The sequence below is a fragment of the Dendrobates tinctorius genome, unplaced genomic scaffold (assembly GCF_039654945.1).
Source record: "Dendrobates tinctorius isolate UK_male_01 unplaced genomic scaffold, ASM3965494v1 ptg000069l, whole genome shotgun sequence".
Classification (NCBI taxonomy): Eukaryota; Metazoa; Chordata; class Amphibia; order Anura; family Dendrobatidae; genus Dendrobates; species Dendrobates tinctorius.
Window position 1 is genome coordinate 33,415,950 of NW_027361737.1, and position 18,734 is coordinate 33,434,683.

Consider the following 18,734-nt stretch of genomic DNA (forward strand, 5'->3'; position numbering starts at 1 on the left):
ACAGCATCTTACAGTTCCGGCAAAGTAAATGAGATTTATAGCAATCTCCTGTCCACTGTGGGTTTTTTTATTCAGCATAAATTGACCTGCAGTGCGTGTTTTAGACCCGAAGCATGTCAATCTCTCTTGCGGGTACACTGAGTTTTATACGGATATTCCCCAAAGACATACATTAGGTGCAAAAAATCCACAGGTAAAAAACACACTTGCGTTTTTAGTGCGTTTCTGCAGCGTAATCGCATCAAAATGCATGTAATACGCACCTAAGTATATCAAGACTCACCAAAAGCTGATTGTGGGACAGCTCTAATGCTTTGCAGTACATGTGTATTGTAATGCATTTAAACAGTGATCAGAGAAATAAACGTTATATACCATAGAGGGACTAAGTTAAAAAGAAGTTTTTTTGTTTGTTTTTTTAAAGTAAAAATATGAAAAACACAATATGCCAATAAATAAGTTTATTTTATGTAAAAATAAAAATTCAAATTAAAATGAATTTTCATTCTTAATCCCTATGTATTTAGTGCCATAATCTAATCTATTTTCAAATATGCTTTAAAAAAAATTCCTATCCTTCACTAACTACATTTACTATGTCCCTTCACACATCCATTTTTATGTCAGTATGCAGTCCGTTTTTTTTAAGAACCGCAAATATGGACACACGCACACCCATTATATGCAATGATTTCCACACAGACCGCGTGTTTGTAATACTGTGCACTGATGACATCCATGTATCATCAGTGTGACACGTTCCGGAATAAAAAGACCCGGCGGCATGCTCCAGCCTCTGGGAAAAGTAGTGTTTCCAGGCTCCGGGTCCTGAATCCAGCTCTCATCATTGTCGCCGGATCGCTCTGCTATCAAAGAGTCCAGGCGATGCTGATGAGACTTGTAGTCAGCACCCACTGTATAGCGAGTATTAAACACATAAATTTGGACATAAAAGTGTGGGGGTCCCCCTTGATTTTCCTAACTAGCTGAGGGAAACCAGCTGGTAGCTGATGATAATACTCTGGAAAGTGGCCAATAGCCATAAAGGTTCCCAGGCTATTAATATCAGCTCACAGCTCTTTGCTTAGCCTTTACTGGTTTTTATTGGAGGAACCTCTTCCAAAAAAGGACGTGGGATCTCCCCTATATTTACTAACCAGCTAAAGCTAAACAGACAGCTGTGGGCTGACATTAATAGGCTAAGAACTTTAGCCCTAAGTTGCCCTAGAAATAGAGCATCCATTAGATGAGCCAAGTTTGGAGCTTAGCCTCCACTTTTCCCACTTGCCCTGGTGCAATGGTAAGTCGTGCAATAGTTGTGGGGTTGATGTCAGCTGTTTTATGTTTGCTGACATCAATCCCAGGGGTTAGTAAGGGTTATAAGATGCCCCCATTACTAACCCCATAGTCAAATTTAAGAAAGACACAGGCAGACAAAAGTCCTGTAATTAAAATAAATACTCCACAACCCTCTTTTACCCATTTATTCAACAAAAAATAAAAAAGCAGTTATACTCACCTTTCCGCTGATGATCAATTAATGCTCATGAACACTGAGCTTAACGTGAAAAGCGCTGCATGTGAACAGTGGTGACCTTAATGATGTCACCGCCGGTCACATGCAGCCATCTTCTCATGCTCAGGGGTAATAGTTGTGGGATTGCTGTCAGCTCTTTTATGTTTGCTGACGTTAAGCCCAGGGGTTAGTAACGGAGAGAAGTTTCCATAACTCTATAGTCAAAATTTAAGAATGACAGACAGAGTCCATTAATTGAAATTAACACTCCCCGACCCTCATTTACCCATTTATTCAGCACAAAATAAAATTAAAAAAGCAAAACTATACTCACCTTTCCAGTGATAATCCATTAGTGTCCATTTCCCATGATGATCTGGATGGTTTCATGGTTTCAAAATCACCTGGATAAGTTCAAGAATTCCAGGGTTATTACCAAGTAACCTGATTCTGGCCAGATTTGAAAAATGGTCATTAAGGTATAAACAGGCTTCCAGCAAATTACCAGGCATGTCCCTGGCTAATCATTTGATCAAAATCTATAAGTTAACTAAGACAAGTATCCTGGTGGCATGTTGTCTAACATACTATTCCATAAGGCCAGAGCTAAATCTCATATTTTTATTGGGTGCAAATTTTAGGCAGTGCTGACATCTTCATCTGTTAAAGAGGTTGTACTTTGGGATAATGGGACGTAATGTTTGAGTACTCGTATATAAAACTAAGCAATAATTACCCAATTAACCCTTGCAATCTTTGTTGACAGTACTGGAGTGATTTTGGCCCATCTACAACACATGACCACTACACCAATTATGACTGCCATACATTTATGGAGCTTAGTCGTGGGCATTATCATGCACAATTGTAAAGTTACAGCGCTGGATTAACTTGACTGTGCCAGAAGGAACAACTCTTCTAAAGAGTCTATATGGGCATGAAGATTATAGAAAGCTGAATAAAATGACACCTTGATATCTGCAATCTGATGTCTTATTCCAGAGAAATCCACATTTTTCTTATATGTAAATGAGCTGTTAAAATTTATGGGCCGGACACTGATCTGCAGGAGAATCTGCCTCCAGAGCTTTTTATGAAGGGAGAGTCACAGGAAAAAATATCTTAATTACCCAGTGATTTACGTGTAGCCCAAAACAGCACTAAAAATTCTACCAGGTCTCATACAGCCTCATCAGTAATAGAAGAAAAAATATGGCTTACTGTAATATAGAGATCCAAAAATGTGGAAAAAAAAGTTTGGCTGGTCCTTAAGGTAATTTTCTTGCCTGGTCATTGAAGAATACCTGTCAACTAGTCATAAGTGACCAACTTTCGTTCTTTTTTCCTAATTCACCATATGGTTCTAGAGATCTGGCTTTGGCTTACAAATACTAAGGTAAAAAATTCATCAAATACTGATCATGTGCACGTGACCTAAAGTGTAGGCCACAGAAATCATAGCTGTGACTTTGAAGAGGAGATAAAAGGCCGTCAGCAATAAAGGCTAGTGCCCCCACACCCCACCCCCCAAAAAAAACATGATTCAACTTACTTGGGTTTTTGTTTTCCAATGTTTTTATTTGAGTTTCTTTCATTTTTAATTTGACACATTTTTATTGGTAAGACGTGTCAGCGGTAACATAGAAGAGGGGAAGAGAGGGGGAGGGAAGGGAGAAGGGGGGGAAGTGGACTGGAGGTAAGGGGTCAATCAATTAATTAGTTAACGTTAACTTTAACAATAAACAATAAATCAGTTTAAGTGATATTCAAGTAATATGTAATTATTATAATACATAGCATGCTATGTTGTCATATGTGATAAGGTACAATGTGAGGAGATTTCAGGGACTAGGTTATCCCAGTGAGACCATTTTTTGTACATTTAGTGAGTTGGTTATTGGCTAGGGCAAACTTCAATTCGTAGGATTTATGAAGGAGGATTTTTTCCATTAAGTCAGGAAAAGCGGGAGGGTGTTGACTCTTCCAACTGAAAGCGATGGTGGGTCGCCCTCTCAGGGCTGGCAGGGTACTCGGTACCAGGCCCGATAAGCTTCAATGGGAGATGTCACGGTAGCTGGGACCCGGCCCTGGGCGCCCATTGTAAAAGGGGAAAAGTTCAGTGTGCATGTTGATTAAACTTTATAAATGATTCGTGACACCACCTGTGGTGTTCGGCAAAGAAGATGTTAAGCCGACACTGCAGACAGATCCTCTGGGACAGATGGGGTGGTGCAGCAAGGATGTTATAGCCCTCCACAGGCAGGGCTGTAGTTCCAGGGCAGTGTAGGTGAAGTGACACGTAGATGGTGCAGTATCAGGCGCGGGGGACGTAGCAGTGCTGAGTAGGTTGACGCAGGAATAAGTGGAGGACACCAGAGCATGCAGTTCCAAAGCTTTACTCACAGTCTGTTGTGGTACAAGGGCCCGCATCCGTGCCATGTCCTCTGGGTCAGGAGCTCAGCCAACTTCCAGGCAAGATGAAGTCTTCCTTTCCAACACTCCGCCAACGTGTGCCTTTTTCTGAACGTCTCCCTCTTAGCACCTAGAGTGAAGTACTCACAGTACTGAGTTACACTGGAGTTCCTCCTGTCAGATGTTCCTATGAACGCTACTTGTACGGCAGACAGCTATAGCCTGCTTCGGGGACTTATTACTACCTAGTCCTGGCTCACTCACGATGCTGTTATGCCCCCCAAGTCTGGTGTGGGAATAAAGTGGTGACAACTTCTATTCCTCCGGTGTCTGCTGCAGGACCATTAGTATCCATACAACCTCAGGGACCGGACCCCGGCCTTGCGCTGTGAACTTGAGAAGGGTTCTGCTCTAACCCAAGTCCTTAGTTCCCTTCTTCTCCTCACGTTCTGTACACATCCTTTCCTTCTTATGGAGAGAATCAGGCTTTCTATCAATGTCCCTTTCCTGTGCCAGTGGACCCAGGTCACTCAGGTTGGCTGCAGCACTACCTTCCCTCCATCCCACTCAAGGGATCTTCTCTCCTCCTCTGACTCCATCAGACTGACTAAATCCTAAACTCTTCCTGCTCTTTTGGTGCAAACTGAACTCCACCCGCCTCCCAGCATGCTTCATGTTCCAAGCAGGGAGCCACCAAAGGATGCTTTGCTACACTACTGTGTTGTATGGGATGCAGGTGTTGGAGCATGGTCAGGTGTCTCCACCTTACCTGGATGGTGGGGCACCACACCTCAGGAGGAGGTGCAGTACCTCTGTGGTGACTGAACCCTCAGGGGCGCCACATACCCCCCCATTAAACACAGCACGTCTGTGGGCTGCAAAAGAAACAAAGATGGAAAAATACAGGAACATACAAAAATTTTTGTAATGCTTAATAAACAATTCTTATCTAAACTTCCCAATGTGGGAGGCACTGACTCTTGAACGTTGCAAACAATTTTAACTAACTATCTATGTCTTAATACAGTACCTAATTCAAAGTGCTATTAGCAGTAAACTCACTAGCAATTCAAGTATTATCATGAGCACATTTCTTCATCACTTCTTTTCCTTCACATTTCACTATTACTTTTGAACCTTAAGTGACAACCGCTGATGCCTGGTTCGTCACCTGCAAATTTTATATCTTTATTCTAATATTAGCATGAGTAAAACATTCACTATTAATCAGATTTCGAAATCTCACTACAAACTATAAAATCTGTTCTATCAAAAATACTAAACATTATTATTACATGCAATTATGTAAGTTAGACACTGGTCCAGCCAAGTTGCATTGAAATGTCCTTATTCTAAGAGCAAAAACGCCAATTATTGAGGTAGTCCTTATTCCTAAAAGGCCTATGTAAAACCAAGAAAGGGCAACTAAAGAGGTGCAACTATATACATTACAGTTCTGGATCATTCAGTGTCCATGATCTCCACAGTTCTATGAAAATGTTGCCAATAAAACTGGGCAAACTGGAAAAACATGATGAACAAAAAAAACAAAACAAAAATAACTTTGAGGCACAACGGTGCGAATACCCTCCTGGGTAACAGAGTTAGTTATTAAGCATTGTTAGTGTTGGTGGTCCCCTCCTGGGGTGCTGGAAGCTGATGACTTGGGCTGCTTCCAGGGAAGAACTTGTGGACATCCTCTTCCTGCTTACTGGCCACAAACTGCAGGTATTCCTTTTCTCCAGGAGTGAGGTTGGCATCCACCTGTATAGGTAGCACATCAACTGCTGCTGGTGATATCTCTGCTGGCTGTGATTCTGCAGGAGTTGCAGCTGGTACCAAGGGATGTTGTTCCTCAATTTCAGGTGGCACTGCAGTTAACGGCACTGCTACCTGTTGCTGCCGGTATAGCGCCATTTGGGTGCTGTCACTCGATGCCTGAGCAATCACTGGACCATTTCTGTCTACGGGCACCGTCCCTAGCACCAGGATCATGGTCGGGGCAGTGACCTTACCTGGTGCTTCTCGATGAAGCTCCGGTTCTGGCACGGGCACAGGGTGGCAAACAATGGCAGCCATAACCTCCGAGGCTGCCTGGTAGACGGACGGCAGCTGGGTCTGTACTGGTGCAGGGTTGGCGCTTGCCAAGGCCTCCGGGATGGACCTGCGCGGCCGCTCCAAGTCTGGGCAGGGCCTCAGCCCCTTACTCACAGACTGTTGTGGTACAAGGGCCCGCATCCGTGCAGTGTCCTCCAGGTCAGGAGCTCAGCCAACTTCCAGGCAAGATGAAGTCTTCCTTTCCAACACTCCGCCAACGTGTGCCTTTTCTGAACGTCTCCCTCTTAGTGCCTAGAGTGAAGTACTCACAGTACTGAGATACACTGGAGTTCCTCCTGTCAGATGTTCCTATGAACGCTACTTGTACGGCAGACAGCTGTAGCCTGCTTCGGGGACTCCTTACTACCTAGTCCCGGCTCTCTCACGATGCTGTTGTGCCCCCAAGTCTGGTGTGGGAATAAAGTGGTGACAACTTCTATTCCTCTGGTGTCTGCTGCAGAACCATTAATATACATACAACCTCAGGGACCGGACCCCGGCCTTGTGCTGTGAACTTGGGAATGGTTCTGCTCTAACCCTAGTCCTTAGTTCCCTTCTCCTCACGTTCTGTACAAATCCTTTCCTTTTTATGGAGAGAGTCAGGCTTTCTATCAATGTCCCTTTCCTGTGCCAGCGGACCCAGTTCACACAGGTCGGCTGCAGCACTTCCTTCCTTCCATCCCACTCAGGGGATCTTCTCTCCTCCTCTGACTCCGTCAGACTGACTAAATACTAAACTCTTCCCGCTCTTTGGTGCAAACTAAACTCCACCCGCCTCCCAGCACCCTTCGTGTTCCAAGCAGGGAGCCCCCAAAGGGTGCTTTGCTACACTACTGTGTTGTGTGGGATGCAGGTGTTGGATTGTGGTCAGGTGTCTCCACCTTACCTGGATGGTGGGGCACCACACCTCAGGAGGAGGTGCAGTACCTCTGTGGCGACTGAACCCTCAGGGGCGCCACATAGGCACTTTTAATCACAAGCAGAATGTTTATGATTAGGGATCTTTGTCCAGGCTAAAGCTTGAGAGCTCGAGGGATAGTAGAGCAAGTTGGGGGTAATTGGCTTGCCGGCTATTTTAATGATAATATTGGATGTGTGGGACCATAAAGAGATCAATTTAGAGCAATTCCAAAACATGTGGAGGAGGTCTCCTCAGGAACCACAGTCTCTCCAACACATAGAGGAAGAGTCATGACTAGAGTTGAGCGACTTTTGGTTTTTTAGGGTCGAGGTTCGTTTCGTGAAACCCGACTTTTCCAAAAGTCGGGTCGAGCAAGATCGGCCGATTATAGGGAAAAGTCGGGGTCGTCCCGAAACACGAAACCCAATGTAAGTCAATGGGGAATAAAAGTCGGCAGTGAGAGGAGGACAGGAAACACACCTACAGTGCCCATTTGAATGCCAAAAGCATCAATTCTTCTTACTTAAGCTTGTCAACCTTAATTAACTTCATAATACAAGTTACGCACTGAAAAATGGGGGTTATTTGGCTACAGTTGTGGTGGGGGAGGGCTGGCTCCAGGTTTTCATGTGCCCTGGGCAAAAGAGCGCCCCTTTAACACATACCACAACTCATCATGCTCCGATACGGCAGAGAAATAGCGGTATAGTACAATGAAAAACACTTCACTTTTTACATCTCATGACGAGGCCCATCTATTTCTCCATACAGAATCATTGGTCCCATATAATGTTTGAAACAGTATATGATGAGCTCCACATAATGCTACAGTATATGTTGGTCCCCATGGATGAAGCTCCACTGTCTTATGGGCCCAAATAATGCTCCAAACAGAATGGGCCCCATTTCTAATGCTCTAGTATATAATGGGCCTTGTAAATGCTGCTCCAGTGTCTGATGTCCACCTTTGGAATGTTCCAGTGTATGGTGGGCCCCATCTATCATTCTCCAGAGTATAGTGCTCCCCAAAAATTGCTGTCCCAACATTGAAAACAATCAAATAAGTCTCCTCGCTAGGGAATCCCTGTACTAGTCTGGACTCCTCGTTGTCCCCATCTTCCATCTCACTGCACAGTATTTCAGCCTTGCAAGTGCTGTGATCCTGAGCAAGCAGGGGGGGGCCCACTCGTTGGCGACGGCACTGGCACAGGACCCCTGATAGTACGGTGGTGTGTCTGATGGCGGGTGGGCCGAACCTGCACTTTCATCTGCAGCTTCCTCTTTGTCACCGTGTAAGATGGAACTGTATATGGGAAGGGTAACCTGAGTTTCATCAGGGTCAGATTCAGGCCGTGTAGCGTGCGAGGGGAATGTAGTGGTCTCGGTCAATGTACCAGCAGATTCATCGAGCAGTGGCTGGGCATCAGTGCACTTGTGTCGCCCCCAGGAGTACGGTCGCCACAGTGGCATTACCTTCCTCCTAGGGAGTGTGATGTCATGCTTGGGAGCAACGAAGGATCTCTCTAGCAGGTTAACTGATTGGGCGGCGTTATTCCCACGAGTCATGACTAGTGTTGAGCATTCCGATACCGCAAGTATCGGGTATCGGCCGATACTTGCTGTATCGGAATTCCGATACCGACTTCCGATATTTTTTCAATATCGGAATTCGGCATCGGAATCGGAAGTTCAAAATGATTGACAGCCTGACGTCATCATGATGCGCAGTGTGTGCATCATGATGCGCCGTCATTTCGGGCCTTCCGGGGGTCTCTGCCGGCCTGCCGGGGGGCTGTGCCGGCCTGCCGGGGGGCTGTGTGGACTGCCCGGGGTCTGTACCGGCCTGCCGGGGGGCTGTGCCGGCCTGCCGGTGGTCTGTGCACCCTGTGGGGGTCTGTACCGGCCTGCCGGGGGGCTGTGCCGGCCTGCCGGGGGGCTGTGCTGATGTCCGGGGGTCTGTGCAAGCATCGTCCAATGGGACTACAAGTCCCATCTGGCGATGCCTGCTACCATGACAGTGATTGACACATTAGCCAATGATGGGACAGTAGTAGTCCCATCATCCGGCTAATGTGTTAAATGTTAAAAAAAAAAAAAAAAAATACTACATACATACTACATGCATGCTACATACATACTACATGCTACATACATACTACATGCTACATACATACTACATATATACTACATGCATGCTACATACATACTACATGCTACATACATGCTACATATATACTACATGCATGCTACATACATACTACATGCTACATACATACTACATATATACTACATGCATGCTACATACTACATGCTACATACATACTACATATATACTACATGCATGCTACATACTACATGCTACATACATACTACATATATACTACATGCATGCTACATACATACTACATACATACTACATGCATGCTACATACATACTGCATGCTACATACATACCACATACATACTACATATATACTACATGCATGCTACATACATACTACATATATACTACATGCATGCTACATACATACTGCATGCTACATGCATGCTACATACATACTACATACATACTACATGCTACATACATACCACATATATACTACATACATACAATACATTCATACAATACATACATAGACATACAGTACATATAACATAGAGTAACATACTTACCAATACTTGTCACATTGTTCCCCGAAGCCATTGTCTTTTCCGGAATAAATATTAACATAACAAACCACAAAAATACTCACTCACGATCCGAAGCAGTCCACGAGTGTGTCCCACGACGATCTTGGGTAGAGAACGGCAGCATCAGCTGTTGCTGCCGTTCTCTACGGGCTGCAGGAATCCAATGACGGAAGGTAGGTATCCTTCCGCACTGTATTCCTCCGCCACTTAAAAAAAAAAAAGTCCCTAGTCTCACTTTATGCCATTGCTGCGTGGGAAATTCCCACACAGCAATGGCATAAAGTGAGACTAGGGACTTTTTTTTTTTTTTAAGTGGCGGAGGAATACAGTGCGGAAGGATACCTACCTTCCGTCATTGGATTCCTGCAGCCCGTAGAGAACGGCAGCAACAGCTGATGCTGCCGTTCTCTACCCAAGATCGTCGTGGGACACACTCGTGGACTGCTTCGGATCGTGGGTGAGTATTTTTGTGGTTTGTTATGTTAATATTTATTCCGGAAAAGACAATGGCTTCGGGGAACAATGTGACAAGTATTGGTAAGTATGTTACTCTATGTTATATGTACTGTATGTCTATGTATGTATTGTATGAATGTATTGTATGTATGTAGTATATATGTGGTATGTATGTAGCATGTAGTATGTATGTAGTATGTATGTAGCATGTATGTAGCATGCAGTATGTATGTAGCATGCATGTAGTATATATGTAGTATGTATGTAGCATGCATGTAGTATATATGTAGTATGTATGTGGTATGTATGTAGCATGCAGTATGTATGTAGCATGCATGTAGTATGTATGTAGTATGTATGTAGCATGCATGTAGTATATATGTAGTATGTATGTAGCATGTAGTATGTAGCATGCATGTAGTATATATGTAGTATGTATGTAGCATGTAGTATGTAGCATGCATGTAGTATATATGTAGTATGTATGTAGCATGTAGTATGTATGTAGCATGCATGTAGTATATATGTAGCATGTAGTATGTATGTAGCATGCATGAGGTATGTATGTAGCATGCATGTAGTATGTATGTGGTATGTATGTAGCATGTAGCATGCATGTAGTATGTATGTAGCATGCATGTAGTATATATGTGTTATGTATGTAGCATGTAGCATGCATGTAGCATGCATGTAGTATGTATGTAGTATGTATGTAGTATGTATGTGGTATGTATGTAGCATGCATGTAGTATGTATGTAGCATGTAGTATGTATGTAGCATGTAGTATGTATGTAGCATGCAGTATGTATGTAGCATGCATGTAGTATGTATGTAGTATGTATGTTGCATGTAGTATTTATGTAGTATGAATGTAGCATGTATGTAGTATGCATGTTGTATGTATGTAGCATGTATGTAGCATGTAATTTTTTTTTTTTTTTAACATTTAACACATTAGCCGGATGATGGGACTACTACTGTCCCATCATTGGCTAATGTGTCAATCACTGTCATGGTAGCAGGCATCGCCCGATGGGACTTGTAGTCCCATCGGACGATGCCTGCACAGACCCCCGAAGCCTGCACAGACCACCGGCAGGCCGGCACAGCCCCCCGGCAGGCCGGCACAGCCCCCCGGAGCCTGCACAGACCACCGGCAGGCCAGCACAGCCCCCCGGAGCCTGCACAGCCCCCCGGGCAGGCCGGCACAGCCCCCCGGCAGGCCGGCACAGCCCACCGGAGCCTGCACAGCCCCCCGGCAGGCCGTCACAGACCACCGGAGGCTGCACAGACCCCCTGGCAGGCCGGCACAGCCCCCCGAAAGGCCCGTACAGACCCCAGAGAGGCTGTACAAGGCAAAAACAGGGTTTTTCTTATTCCGATACCGGAAGTCCCATAGACTTGAATGGGACTTCCGGTATCGGAATCGGCGATACCGATACTTTTTTTAAAGATCGGCCGATCCATTCCGATCCGATACTTTGAAGTATCGGACGGTATCGCTGAACTCTAGTCATGACCCTCCAAACAGCGTTCATGAAGGCAAAGTGTTTGTTTTACGTGGGCAGTATGGTTGCAAAGCTGAACCTTAAAGGAATGTCCAGAAGGGCACCACCAGGAGTGGAGCCTATGGTTAAATTCGACTCCACCTGGGAAACCTCAACCATGCCAGCTACAGAACAGATGCACACATTGCAAGCTTAATTCCGTTAATGAACGAGACTCCGTCATGCCCCGCGGTCCGAGTCCGGCTTACTAGAGGGACACGTGAGGCTCTGGCACATGAGATTGGCCAATAACTGGTGTGTCATGCCCTTACATGTCCGTGGCTGCATGTGCGCTACACTGAAAAGGCCAGCGTTTGTCGCTTACAGGTGCATATAACCCGCTGAACAAAGTTAGTGATGGGGATCACTGATTACAATTATTACCCGCGAACGATGATTTCCCAGTAAGTGCAGGTCAACCGCAGTTCTGGAATTAGGCCTAACCGTCATTCCTGAAAAAATGAAAAACTTACGTGTGCAAACCACAGGTGCTGTAGCTTGCTTAACAGCTCGCCAGCCGTTCTCACGCCCAGTATGGATTACACGTGATTGCACAAAGGTGAGAAAGGGTACCGTATCCCCGGATAACATGTATGGATAGCGTACACATTCAAAATATATGTCTATACATCAGGAGACAGGCTCAGACGGTGTTAGGCCCAGTATGGATTGCACGTGATTGCACAAAGGTGAGAAAGGGTACCGTATCCCCGGATAACATGTATGGATAGCGTACACATTCAAAATATATGTCTATACATCAGGAGGCAGGCTCAGACGGTGTTAGGCCCAGTATGGCTTGCACGTGATTACACAAAGGTTAGAAAGGGTACCGTATCCCCGGATAACATGTATGGATAGCGTACACATTCAAAATATATGTCTATACATCAGGAGGCAGGCTCAGACGGTGTTAGGCCCAGTATGGCTTGCACATGATTGCACAAAGGTGAGAAAGGGTACCGTATCCCCGGATAACATGTATGGATAGCGTACACATTCAAAATATATGTCTATACATCAGGAGGCAGGCTCAGACGGTGTTAGGCCCAGTATGGCTTGCATGTGATTGCACAAAGGTGAGAAAGGGTACCGTATCCCCGGATAACATGTATGGATAGCGTACACATTCAAAATATATGTCTATACATCAGGAGACAGGCTCAGACGGTGTTAGGCCCAGTATGGATTGCACGTGATTGCACAAAGGTGAGAAAGGGTACCGTATCCCCGGATAACATGTATGGATAGCGTACACATTCAAAATATATGTCTATACATCAGGAGGCAGGCTCAGACGGTGTTAGGCCCAGTATGGCTTGCACGTGATTACACAAAGGTTAGAAAGGGTACCGTATCCCTGGATAACATGTATGGATAGCGTACACATTCAAAATATATGTCTATACATCAGGAGGCAGGCTCAGACGGTGTTAGGCCCAGTATGGCTTGCACGTGATTACACAAAGGTTAGAAAGGGTACCGTATCCCCGGATAAAATGTATGGATAGCGTACACATTCAAAATATATGTCTATACATCAGGAGGCAGGCTCAGACGGTGTTAGGCCCAGTATGGCTTGCACGTGATTGCACAAAGGTGAGAAAGGGTAACGTATCCCCGGATAACATGTATGGATAGCGTACACATTCAAAATATATGTCTATACATCAGGAGGCAGGCTCAGACGGTGTTAGGCCCAGTATGGCTTGCATGTGATTGCACAAAGGTGAGAAAGGGTACCGTATCCCCAGATAACATGTATGGATAGCGTACACATTCAAAATATATGTCTATACATCAGGAGACAGGCTCAGACGGTGTTAGGCCCAGTATGGATTGCACGTGACTGCACAAAGGTGAGAAAGGGTACCGTATCCCCGGATAACATGTATGGATAGCGTACACATTCAAAATATATGTCTATACATCAGGAGGCAGGCTCAGACGGTGTTAGGCCCAGTATGGCTTGCACGTGATTACACAAAGGTTAGAAAGGGTACCGTATCCCCGGATAACATGTATGGATAGCGTACACATTCAAAATATATGTCTATACATCAGGAGGCAGGCTCAGACGGTGTCAGGCCCAGTATGGATTGCACGTGATTGCACAAAGGTGAGAAAGGGTACCGTATCCCCGGATAACATGTATGGATAGCGTACACATTCAAAATATATGTCTATACATCAGGAGGCAGGCTCAGACGGTGTTAGGCCCAGTATGGATTGCACGTGATTGCACAAAGGTGAGAAAGGGTACCGTATCCCCGGATAACATGTATGGATAGCGTACACATTCAAAATATATGTCTATACATCAGGAGGCAGGCTCAAACGGTGTCAGGCACAGTATGGCTTGCACGTGATTGCACAAAGGTGAGAAAGGGTACGGTATCCCCAGATAACACGTATGGATAGCGTACACAATCAAAATATATGTCTATACATCAGGAGGCAGGCTCAGACGGTGTCAGGCACAGTATGGATTTGACGGCCCAGACTACACAGTGGAGGAGCAGGGAGAGGTAAAGATTGCAAATGCTGGGGCCCTGCCCGAGCAAGGGGGGCCCACTCGTGGGCGTCGGTACTGGCACTGGGCCCCTCATAGTACGGCGGTGTGTCTGACGGCGGGTGTGCACCACCACCGTCAGAGACACTTGATTGCACTATGAGGGACCCTGTGCCAGTGCCCGCGCCCAAGAGTCGGCCTATCCACCTGTCCAGGGCAACAGCACTCGCACGGTGTCGTGCGCTAGGTGGTGACCCCGGCCATGGGGGGGGGAGGCAGCACAGTTAGGGAGTTTTAGAAAGTGGCATATGTTGATGTTGGACATTCAGCTGATGCAAAAGGCGAAATAGGTCAAGTCCCAGGAAGAGGTGGACCAAAGCAAGCCATTTTTCTGTCACCCTATGTGTCATCAGGGGAAGGTGGGACAAAATCCTTGGAAACCCATGCATGGTTCATTTTAATGAAGGTTAGATCATCCACATTTTGGGTTGACAGACGGGTCCTTTTTTCTGTCAGGATTGATCCAGCTGCACTGAAGACTCTTTCCGATAGCACACTTGCAGCTGGGCAAGCGAGCTCCTGTAAGGCATATTGTGCCAATTCAGGCCAGGTGTCCAGTTTAGCGGCCCAATAGTCAAAGGGGAATGACCTGTGTGGGAGAACATCGATATGGGAGGAAAAGTAGTTTGTAACCATAGTTGACAACTGCTGTCTCCTGTCACTTTCCATCGATGCAGTATTACCAGTTGTGTGAGCGGTACTTGAAAAATCAGTCCACAACATTGTCATGAAACCCCTGTCTCCAACGCCACTTCTGCTGTGTGCACCATGAACACCTCTGCCAAGCTGCCCCCGGCCCATACGGCTCGTGTGAGAATCATCACCACTGCTGTGTGCTGGGAATGCCTCAAGCAACCGATTTACCAGAGTTGCTTGTTTATTAGCCAATATTAGGTCAAGGTTCTCCTGTGGCATGATGTTTTGTAATTTGCCTTTATAGCGTGGATCCAGGATGCTGGCCAACCAGTAGTCGTCATCGTTCATCATTTTGGCAATGCGGGGGTCCCTTTTTAGGATCTGCAAGGCATAACCTGACATGTGGGCCAATGTTCCCGGTGTCAATGATGCACTGCGAGTGCTGGTTGGAGGAGCACTTTCTGGCAAATCCACATCCCTCCAGTCACACACAAACCCTGTACCAGACCTTGCCACGCCAACATTTTCACTTGCCCCACGAGATGCATCCTCCTCCCCTAAGTAATCATCCCCATCATCATCCTCCTCCTCTTCTTCCTCCACCTCGTCCAGGAGAGGTCCCTGAGCAGACAATGGCTGAATGTCATCAAGGATTCCCTCCTCGTCAACATTGGCTGCAGACGCCTGCTCCTTAAGGTGCGTCAAAGTTTGCATGAGCAGACGCATAAGTGGGATGCTCATGCTTAGGATGGCGTCGTCTGCGCTTACCAGCCGTGTGCATTCCTCAAAACACTGATGGACTTTACAGAGGTCTTTCAGCTTCGACCACTGCACACCTGTCAACTCCATGTCTGCTCTCAAAGTGCCTGGCCATGTATCCTCCCACAAATGCATTATGGCCTGCCTCTGCTCGCACAGCCGCTCCACCATGTGCAGGGTGGAGTTCCACCTTGTTGCAATGTCGATAATGAGGCAGTGGTTGGGAAGGTGGAGCAATCGCTGCAGTGTCTGCATACGAACGGAGTGTACAGGCGACCGGCGGATGTGCGCGCACAGTCTTCGCACCTTCTGGAGCAGGGCTGTTAACTCCGGATAATTTTTGAGGAAGCACTGCACCACCAGGTTCAAGGTGTGAGCCAAGCAAGGTATGTGGCTGAGTTTTGAAAGGGCTATGGCTGCCACAAAATTACGGCCGTTATCACTAACTACCTTGCCTGCCTCAAGATGTACACTGCCCAGCCATGACTCAGTTTGTCGCTTCAAGTACTCGGCCAGCACCTCGGCGGTGTGTCTGTCGCCCAAACACATCATCTGCAACACAGCCTGCTGACGCTTTCCACTAGCTGCTCGATAGGGGGACACCTCGTGTGCAACAGTGGCAGCTGCAGATGGAGTGCTCGTACGACTGCTCTCTGTGGACGAGCTTTCGCTTCTGGAGGAGGAGGAGGGTCGAACGCCTACAGCCAACTGTTTCCTATACCGTGGGCTAGGCAGCACTGTCCCCTGTGGACCCTGCATCCACCACATTAACCCAGTGCGCAGTGATGGACACGTAACGGCCCTGGCCATGCCGACTGGACCATGCATCAGTTGTGAGGTGCACCTTTCCACTCACTGACTGCTTGAGTGCATGGACAATGCGGTCTTTTACATGATGGTGGAGGGCTGGGATGGCTTTGCGAGAGAAGAAGTAGCGACTGGGTAGGTCATAGCGTGGTACTGCATAGGCCATGAGTTTGCGGAAAGCTGCGCATTCCACCAACCGATAGGGCATCATCTCAAACGAGATTAGTTTGGCAATGTGGGCGTTCAAACCCAGTGTACGCGGATGAGAGACTGAGTACTTTCTTGACCTACTCATAGTGTCTGGGAGGGTGAGCTGGACTTGAGAGCTGCATATGGTGGAAGTAGCGGTGGACAGGGCGGACTGAGAGAGGGTTGATGATGGTGATGGAGTTGGTGTTCTTTCTGATGGCCTAGATTCAGTATTTCGTTGATATAACAGTGGGATTCCCTGACTGCTGTGGCCTTGCAACGACACCTCAACATTTGCTGCTGTGCTAACCGGTGGGCTTACAGTGGGGGAAACAATGTAGCGTTGCTGACTACCTTCTTTGTGATCAGTTGCACATGTGGCACTTGAGGTTTGGTGTTGTGTCCACGCTTGCAAGTGCATGCTGGTTAAATGTCTAAGCATGCAACTGGTATTAAAATTTTTCAGATTTTTCCCTCGGCTAAAGGTCTTTGCGCACTTCTTACAGATAACCTTGGCCTGATCAAGAGGATTTTGTTCAAAAAAGTGCCACACTGCACTCTTCCTACTTTGGCAGACATTTTGCGGCCTAGCACGCTGTGATCTTTTGACCCTTTGGACAAGCTGTCCAGCAACTCTTTTGATTTTTGGAACCTGTCTTTGGAGTGCTCCGGGCCTGCCAGATAACAGCTGTTGCGATGTCGATGTCTGCTGTGGATGCTCCTCATCTGAGCTATTGGAAGCAGCACCCTCTTCCCCCAATGGATGCCAATCTGGGTCAACAACTGGGTCATCCATCACCTCCTCTTCAATGTCATGTGCACCTTCCTCTGTGTCACCGTGTATGGTGGTATAGTGTGCGGGAAGGGGCACCTGAGTCTCATCAGGGTCAGAATCTGGCTCTGTACACTGCGAGGACAATGTAGTGCTCTGAGTGAATGTACCAGCAGAATCATCTATCAGCGGCTGTGCATCAGTGCACTCCATGTCAGATTCATCTTGGCCTGGGTAATTCACCATTTCACTTGATAATCCAGGCATGGTATGTGAAAACAGCTCCATGGAGTAATCAGTAGTATGGCCTGCGTCATCCTTCAATCTTGGTTGGGGTGAAGGACACAAGGAAAGGTGTGGTTCATGAACATGAGCCTCCAATGACGACTCAGTGCTTTTATTTTTTATAACTGAAGAAGAGGAGGCAATAGAGCTGGAGGCTGAGTCAGAAATGTAAGACAAAACTTTTTCCTGAAGATCTGGCTTTAAAAGCGGTTTGCCAACTCCTAGAAAACTAAGCCTTCGAGGCCTTGTGGAGCCAGACGATGACGCAGGCTCAACACCTCCTGCATTCGGTCCTATTTTGCTTTTGCCACTACCATCAGATCCACCACCAACACCATCATTACCAGCTGCCAACCCAGGCCCAATTCCATGACCTCTTCCACCAGCCTTCCTCATTTTTGGTAGAAATGTAGACAAAATCCAACAAATTATATAGTAATGTAAAACAAGGTACAAGGTGTCTATAGGACAGGGGAGATTTTGAATTTCTGCAGACACTTGTGGACACTGGACACTTTTGGATTGTGTGAGGCCCACTGAATATCACAGCGCTATGTCACTGGCTCGATATCGCAGGTGTGAAAAATGTCACTAGAGGATAATGGAGATTTTGAATTTCTGCACACACTTGTGGACACTGGACACTTTTGGATTGTGTGAGGCCCACTGAATATCAGAGCGCTATGTCACAGGCTCGATGGCACAGGTGTGAAAAAAGTGACTACAGGATACGGGAGATTTTGAATTTCTGCACACACTAGTGGACACTGGACACTTTTGGATTGTGTGAGGCCCACTGAATATCAGAGCGCTATGTCACAGGCTCGATGGCACAGGTGTGAAAAAAGTGACTACAGGATAAGGGAGATTTTGAATTTCTGCACACACTAGTGGACACTGGAAACTTTTGGATTGTGTGAGGCCCACTGAATATCAGAGCGCTATGTCACAGGCTCGATGGCACAGGTGTGAAAAAAGTGACTAAAGGATCACAGAGATTTTGAATTTCTGCACACACTAGTGGATACTGGACACTTTTGGATTGTGTGAGGCCCACTGAATATCAGAGCGCTATGTCACAGGCTCGATGGCA